The sequence below is a fragment of the Buteo buteo genome, chromosome 7 (genome assembly GCF_964188355.1).
Source record: "Buteo buteo chromosome 7, bButBut1.hap1.1, whole genome shotgun sequence".
Lineage (NCBI taxonomy): Eukaryota > Metazoa > Chordata > Aves > Accipitriformes > Accipitridae > Buteo > Buteo buteo.
The window spans coordinates 94,932-103,557 of NC_134177.1; the positions used below are offsets into that span (position 1 = coordinate 94,932).

General features: G+C 54.8%; 1 long non-coding RNA gene across 1 annotated transcript; it reads right to left on the minus strand.

Annotated features, from left to right (window-relative positions):
- Positions 1-335: 335 nt before the first annotated feature.
- LOC142032502 (uncharacterized) lies at positions 336-7,636 on the minus strand. The gene is made up of 5 exons (XR_012650852.1): positions 6,996-7,636; positions 4,367-4,699; positions 3,971-4,029; positions 1,288-1,432; positions 336-1,108 (listed from the first exon to the last, which is right to left on the minus strand). It is a non-coding gene; the product is annotated as an uncharacterized LOC142032502 (long non-coding RNA).
- Positions 7,637-8,626: the final 990 nt, after the last annotated feature.

An 8,626-nucleotide genomic window follows, 5' to 3' on the forward strand; every position in this document is an offset into this window, starting at 1 on the left:
ACCAAAGTCGTGCGCGCCGTCGGGCCTAATTGTGCAGGTTAAGTACATGTTCTACATACATATTCATTAGATTTCCAAGAAATGTTATACATATTCATTAGTTTTCCGGGAAACTAATAGCATATGCAAATGTCTTTTACGCAGGCACATTGAAGGTCTCTGGTGGTCTTCAGGAGTCCTCCGGTGGTCTTCCATAGTCTTCCTCAGTTGTCCGCTATTTGACCCTCCTCAAGTGATTTTGCTTTCGGTCACGTAGGCCCATCTTGCTTAGCTTTTTGTGCCTGTTTCATCAAACTTTGTAGCAACAGTTAGCCTTCGATGCATCCATGAGGCCTGCTGCTTGGGGGTGCCTCTGGCTCAGATTGAACAGCCCCATTGTGTCTCTCGTTCGCTATGTATCTATTCTTCTAATTATCCCACACTGCGCAGTATGGTCTTTTACATATTTTGATACATCAGTGCTCGTTAGTGCTCTTATTATCTAAGTTCTCAGTGGTGTAAAATCATATGGTTAGTTTAAGCTAAATTATCTACAAGGATGAGAACAAAGGCAGGAGTTCTTATCTTTTCTGGCCCTATCTATTCAAGCAAGGTCTCTACTTGTGCCTTCTTAACAAGATCGTAAATACATCAAACATTTAATTAAGTTTTGTGATTGTTCATGGTTCCTTCTTGCTCATCACTCCCAAATACCAGTCTCTGACAGGCTTAATCCTTGACGAACACCAGTCTTTGGTATGTAAGGTTACAGAGAAACAATCATAAAGCAATTAGCAGTTTGTTCTCTATATCAATGGGACAGGTCAGAAGTGCAGAGAGAAAAAGAAAACAGAGAGGCAGAACAACAGAGAAAGAGGGGAACTTAGAGAACAAGAAAGGGAGAGGAACAGGAAGAAAAAACAAAAAAAATAAAGCAGTGAGAGAAAGAGAAGGTGGGGGCAGGGAGGGACTGGGATGCAGAAGAGGGGTGACACAGCCCCAGGGGTTCAGGACTCACTGTACCTCCTGCTCTTGGAGCTGCCGAGAGAATCTGACAGTTCACACCTGTCTGTGTCTCTCTCCCTCTCCCTTCCTCCTCTGTAGCTGCAGTCACTTGACTGTCATCCACCTAAGAGAATAGATTGGTGCCTTACAGCTCTTACAATATGAGGCTTCCTAGAAACACAGCCTCACATGCACACACACACTACATGACTGCACTGTGGTTTTGGTTACGCATACAGACCCTGCCGTGCACACTGGTGATCGGATGTGCTGAGGACTACACTAAGAAGGATCCATCCTCACCTGGAGAGGCAGGTTATCTCCTGTATAGAGCTGCTGGCTGGATCCTCTTTATTTTATTCTTCAAATAAAAAATATTCTTCAAATGCAGGCCGCTACGGAATCTTGCCATGGCAACCATGGCAAAACGGTGCCAGCTGACATCCAGCTGAGAGAAGAAAAAAAAACATTAGCACAAAGCTGGGTAGGAATCCAAAGCTGCCTTTTTTTTTTTGTGAAGGTTTGTGAAGACAGTACGACTCAGTGGAGGAAAAACTATTTTTGCGTCATCTTCGGTACAGTTGTTGACACAGGCCACTAGAGCTTTTGCATTTTTCAGACAACCGTGCCTTTTTTTTTTTCCTTTCTTTTTTGACTCACTGGCAACTTTACTTTCACTAGAACTCACTTTCCTAGATACACGCAGGTGACAGACATAGAGACCTACCTACATTTTCTCAAGCCTTAGTACAGCCGAGGCTTCATCACCCTATACGTCCCAAGTTGAGTATTTTTGCTAAAGAGCACAGCAACACATCCGTCCTTGTGAACTGCCTCGTTGCAAAAAAGGAATCATTATTTCCAGGCCATTGCTCCAAACGGGCAAGATCTTTTAAAACCACAGTTGTGCCACCAAACCCGCTCAGGGTCCCTCCTAGCTTTTGACCGCCCTGAGATTTAACAGGCACACGCTCCATTCCATCTTCCAACAGCAAAAATACGTTAACGCTCTCGGACCCAGAGCGCAACCCTACGGATGTCCACGCACGCACCCTGCCGTTTTGATGAGGAGCCACCGAGCACCCCTGCGAGCACAGCTGCACGCGCCAGATCGGTTTCCCCTACGCCGCAAGTTACCGGTTCCGGTGAACGTAGTTTCTGACGCTTTAAACCGAAAACCGTATCTCGACGCTTCGCCACAGTAGAAACAACCCATCGCCAGAACGCTACAAAAACGCAGTAACACCAATTGCAAACCCACAGCAGGAACAGCTCCAGAAATATTTAGACCAGGAACAAGGGAGAAAAATAAAACAGCTTCATCTCACGCACAGGGGAGCGGCAGGCAGAGAAAAGGGTCGGCATTCTGAGCCCTTACAGAAAACGGGCATTCTCCTTCCATTCCTCAGCCCGTCCGTTAAGGTCTAAATACTGCAACACTACTACGGCAACGTCGAGAGCAGGGAACAGCAGCCCTGCCGCTGGACTTGCCACTGACCCACGCTATTTCCGTAGCAGGACGCGTACGCAGAGGGACACGTTTTGCCACACACAGCCCTGAACTTCCTGAAAATTTACATTTACCAAAAAAAGCCATTTGGAACATATTGCCAAACAACATTCGGCAAGAAAGCTTTGATGCGTTTGACACACGCAAGTTTTTGGTCACTTGCTATTTGCTTCCTGTTGCTGCTGCTGTTCTTCCTTCAGAAATTCTACTCGTAGCCCAGTTATTCACTACCGGTTCAAGCATTTGCCTTCCTGGTATTACCAGCACATTCACAGAGGCAAATAACTTACTTGCTCTTCTACAATTATCCAAACGACAATTACAGCCATGAAAGAGAAGGAGAGGTCAGGCAGCAGAAGAGCTCTGCAGGCTGGCACCAGTCAATATTGCACTCTCGAAGAACAAACAACAACAAAACAAAACCGTGACCCTGTATCCTTCTTTTTTTTTTTTTTTTTTTTTTTTTGTTCCCCCTTCTTCTTTCAGAGCTCATCCCTGCCTCAGCATTTTGTCTTGTCAGAGCATGAAGCGCAGGTGATCCGTACCCTGGCGACTTTTGCGTGTGATGAATGCCTGTTCAGAAATAGCCCAGATCTGCAAGACTGGTGTCATTTCTATGGTTTTAATCATCATAACTCACATTTTATTTACTCACGCATTTGTGAGGAAACTAATTAACTTTTAGACACTGCCTCTCCTTTTTTTGAGGGGTGGGGGTGGAAATGTGTTAGAGACTGAAAAACATTACGATTCAGAGCTCCCAACCACGAGGGAATGGTGGAGAAATCAATGAAAGCAAAGACCAACAGCAGCAACATCAACTGAAAGTTGGCTTTCATTCCGATCACGTACTTAAGCGACTCTCCTTGCAAGTCTATGCCTCGGTCCTACGAATGACTAGTCCCTTTTTGGAAGGACAAACTTTTTCACTTAAAAGTCCTAGACTGAAGACTCCACTGAATGGAATGGGGATTGTGCCACGGGACAACATGCCATCAACACTCTTAATGGGGAAGGGAAAAAAAAAAAACAAAAAACCCAAATAAAAATCAAGTACCAGTTCCCATCATGTTTCACTCATTACATTTCTACTGGCATCTAGGTGCTCAAAAATGAACTACAGGGACACCACATATTCCTAAGAATTCAGTTATACATAAAAAAGTAAAAGGCTATTTCCAGCTTGCCCATAAAATCAGTATGAACAGAGAGAAGAGAAACACTCGACCCCCTAAAGAAGCTAACAGGCAGCTCTGAATTTACCAGACAAGAAATTTCATTCTTTCACCTGAAACAAAAACACATCAAGAGACCAGTTCAGGAACAGGGCACGATCTGTTAACAGCAATTTTTCCATCAGCTTTACGGCACTAGCAGCAAATTTGCCTTCTCTGTGGGTTTAACGTGGAGCATCTGTAGTGCCCTCGAACTCGCAAGTGTTTCTCTCCGCTCCCCCAGCCCGATACGTGCGATTACCTGAGCAGCAAGCGGAATTAACCACGCAGGATTTTCTTCGTGTGACGCGGAAGGTGACGCTGGGAGAAGAGGAGACAAAGAAATGAACCTGCTTGTCACACCCAGCCAACGGTGAAAAGACAGGGGAGGATTCTGCCGGAAGGGCTCTGCACCCCAGGAGCTCCCGCCAGCCGGTTTCTCTCCCCTTTGCCCGGTACCGAGGGGACGACGACACCTCGCCCGTGCCCCCTCGCGGGGAGGGGGGGCTGCCCCAGGTGAGCCGGGGGACCCCCACCTCGCTTCTGCCCGCGGGAACGGACCGGGAGAGACACTCCACGCAGAGAGAGGAGGAGCGTGGTGTGGATTGCATGCCCGAGGGAAGAGGCCGGGCTCCCCGCTGGCAGAAGGACAACTCACCTCCCTGCTGCTCGGAGCTGCTTGCTGCGGACAGCCCTGCCTGCGCCCGGCCGCTCTTCCGCCGTGCTGGGAGCGCAGTCCGGCCGACGGACGCTCCAGCTAATCGCGCCCCCTGCTCGTTACAGCCGCAGGTACTTTTGCCTCTGGCTAATGCACGCTCCAGACAGCGGACACCCCGCCTCGTTCCAGCTCCCGCTTGCTACAGTTCTGGCTCCTTGAAGCCCCAGCTCCGCACTGAAGCTCCGCCTGATTTCAGCTGCTTCTCCTTACAAGCTCCAGCTACGTGCAACGGTCTGGGCTTTCCATAAGGTTGCATATCAACTGCTGTCAGAACTGGAGCATTAGGATTAAACATCGGAGTTACACGCCAAGTAAATATGCGTTAAGTTTGGGCAATTAATTACTTAATAACTATTCTGAGCAACGCAGAAAGAAGAGCTGGACTCAAAGAGGGCACGTGGGGTCTGAAAAGCGCCTTTCCCCCCCACAGACCATCGCAGATGTTGAGCTCGGCCTGCTGCGTGCCGGCCTCCCGAACTTCGGCGTCCGACACAACCAGACCCCCATCTACGGGGAGGGACCACGCACCCTGCCCGCCCCCCGCTTCCCCCCGCAGCCCCCAACACCCTCCCACCCACCTGCAAAACCAGCCAAGCCGGCTCCCGCTTTTGGCCCCCACACCAGCTGACTCGGGGCCCATTTGGGTGCCAAAAAAACCCGGCTGCTGAGCCTGTTCTCAAGGCCCAAACACGCAGGGCCGGACTTCTGTTTCTGGGCCCAAAGCCGCCCAGCTCGGTCTGTTTCCGAGCCCCCAAATCAGCCACGCGAGCCTGTTGTCAAGCCCCAGGAACAGAAAACTTGTTCTCCACTTCTGACCCTGCAGTGCCCATGGGCAACGCCAAGCGTAGCCACCCCACAGCCCTGCACCCCCGGGGCCCCACGCGCAGTTTCGGGGAGTGCTCGGGACCTGCAGAGGGCCCGGCCCCACGCCTCTGCAGGGCAGCCCCAGCACAGGCAGGGTGTCGCTTCTCGACTGCCATTTCAGGCTTTATTTCCCCGCCATCACCGGCACGGCCAGGCCCCCCACCCCAAACCTCCCAGCCGAAGCACCCCCACGGGTAGCCGGGCCCAGCCACCTGGAAAACAAGAAAACCAAAGAGGGAACAACAAGACAGACAACGTGGGGAAAGGCAAGGAGAAGGACACAGAAACAGAGAGAGCGCGGGAGGGATAGGGAGCAGGACAGAGAGATGGAGCAAGAAAGGAAAAAAGGACGGGAGGCAGAACCAAGGGAAAGAGAGACAAGGACGGGGAGCAGGACAAAGGGACGGAAGAGGAACAAAAATTAGCGACGGGCTGCAGGACAGAGATGAAGGGATTAAATAGACACAGAGAGCATGACAGAAGGACAGAGAGGAGACAGACTAAAGGGACAAAGAGCAGGCCAGCATTGGAGGGGAAAAAAACCAACTGCGATGAGCAGTGGGAGAGAGATATGGAAAAAAGAAAAAATACTGAGGAACAGAAAAAAGAAAGCAGCGACAGCTAGCTGGACGGGGGGACACAGTCAGAAAGGGCGGGAGAGGGAACCGGGCAGAGAAAGACAGACAGAAAAGGTAGCGCAAGAAAGCAAGGCAGAGGGACAGCAAGGCGGGGCGGGGGGGGGAAGGGACAGGGGTCTGGACAGAGATGGAGAACTAAGCAGCAGGGACAGAGGAAAAGTGACAGAAAGAGTGACAGGGAACATGGCAGAGAAGGAAAAATGAGGACAGCGGCAGGACGGAGATCAAAAACTGGGACGGTCCTCAGGACAGAGAGGAATACGAATACGAGCAGGGAGCGGGACAAAGGGATACAGCGAGAAACGACGGGACAGGAAGCAAGACAGAGCGACAGACAAGAACGATGACAACGAGAGAGAGAGAGAGACACTGACAGAGACAGAGACCGTGAGAAGCACAGGGGGTTGGGGAATTTAGAAAGAGAGGTATCAGGAGCCCTGCAGAGAGAGGGAGGGTAAATAAAAAAGGGGCAGGAAGCAGCACAAAGGGTCACAGAGAGTAAGAGATGAACAGGAAGGAGGACGGGGACAGTGAGATCCAGAATGACAAAAATAAACAGCAACAGCGAGCAAGACAAAGGGATAGAGAGAGAAACAGAAAGTAGGAAGAAGAGAGATAGGAAGGCAGGGACACAGAGCAGCACATACAGGCGCAGAGAGGAGAAGAACGCCAGGGAACAGGGTAGAGAAATTGGGAGGCGGGGGAAGAGGCAGATGCAGATCAGAACAAGGAGATGGAAAAGGAAAAAACAGCGACTGACTGCAGGACAAAGACGGGGGGGCTGGGGGCGGGGGGGAGAGGGAGCAGGACAAGAACGCAGAGAGAAAAAGAAAGGGGGGCAGTCGAATGAAAGAGAGAGAGAAAGGGGGAGAGGAAGAGGGAACAGGACAAGAGAATAGACAGACGAGGAGAGGTACAGGGAAGCAAAATAAAAATAAAAAACAAAACAAAACAAAAAAAACCCCAAACGTCACAGCAGCACGAGAAAGCTAGGGGGCCAGGAGAGGGGGAGGGAGGGTCCGGGACGCACAAGAGGAGCAACAGGGCCCCGAGGGCCCAGGACTCACCACAGCTCTCGCTCTTGGAGCTGCCAGGAGACCTTGCCAGCTCAGAATCTTCCTTCTCCTTCTCTCCTGTAACTCCAGTCGCTTGGCTGTCCTCCACATAACGGAACACGCGAGCGCCTCGCAGCTCTTACGAGATGAGGCCCCCTAGACACGTAGCCTCGCTCGCTCACTACGTGGCCGTACCGCGCTGCTGGTCATGCATACAAACCCTAGCGGTCTGACCTGCTGCGGACTACGAGGAGGGATCCTCCCACATCCAGAGAGGCAGGCTCTCTCTTGCCTGCAGCAGGAGGCAGCTGCCGGCCGGTCTTCCGTTTCTTCTTCTCGACCTTTCTGTGGCCTCTCCAGCTTCAGCAGCTCCCGTCCACAGCCAGCAAGCGCTCCGCCTGTCCCTCTGTGCTCCCGCGCCGCGAGGAGAGGGAGGCCAGGCAGAGACAGCCCACGCGAGCCTGAGGCTGCCGCAGTCAACGGCATCCCCGGGGACGAGCGGACAACCGCACTCACAGCGTGGCCTCTGGGAGAGGGAAAGAGGCAGCAGTGACCGTTATTAGCGTAGCTCGACCCTGGCCGGAGCCCCTCCTTCCGCAGGGGCTTCCGCAGACGCCGCTCGTTCCCCGCGCCGCTGCTAACGGCACCCACGTTCAGGGAGACTCGAGAACATCGGAGGGCCAGCTTGCTGCCCTCACGACAGGGCTCGGGGGCTGCCTGCGGCTACAGCACAGGCTTCAGGGGAGGGGCTGGAGCTGGGGGCAGCCACACGGGCCGAGCGGGGCCGGGGGAAGGCGCCGGGGGAGCTCCGGCAACTTGGGGAGGCGCCCGCTGGCAGCGCCTGGGGGGTGCCCGCCTCCGTCCCCTCTTCCCTTCTATCGGCTCTCGGGGAACTGCCCGGCGCTGCCCTGGCCCGGCTCGCCTCCGGCGGACCGGGAGCCTGCCGCAGCGGCCGCTTCGCAGCTTCCCGTCCCGCCAGCCCCGGGCGGCCGGCGGGCAGGAGGCACCCCCCCGCCACCGCCCCGGCCCCCCGCCGGGGGGGATCGCTCGCCTCACCCGCGGTCTCGGCGCTCGCCCGCTGCCGCCACGCTGCTCCCGGACACCGCGCATGCGCCGGAGGGGCCGGAGCCGGCGCGCGAACGCCGGGCTGCCCCACGCGCAGGACGGCGCATGCGCCCGGGAGGCGCGTCCGCACGGCTGGTCGCGGAGCGGGCGCAGCGGCAAGCCCGCGGAAAACCACGCGAAACCGGCAACGCTCCCGAGTCTGACCTGGTCGGACTCCGGGGGCCGCGGCGGCAGCGAGGACTACGCCGCGCCCGAGAGCCGCGCTGCTGCCCGGCCGCCGAGTCCGCGAAAACTACAGCTCCCGGCATGCCCCGGGAGGCAGCCTGCCCTGCTGCCTGACCCCGAGGGGACACCGCTTCCGTTTCCGCCCACCCCCACGCCGGCGCAGCCGCAGTCCCCGCCGAGCCCCCAACGCCGGTCCGGGCGGCCCCCCCCCGCCCGGCTCCAGCTTCGGGCAGCGCCCGCCGCCGCCGCCCCGGCACGGCGCGGCCCCCCCCCCCCCGGCTCCAGCTTCGGGCAGCGCCCGCCGCCGCCGCTCCATGCGTGCGACACGGACCCCGCCGTCCTCCTCGGGGCTT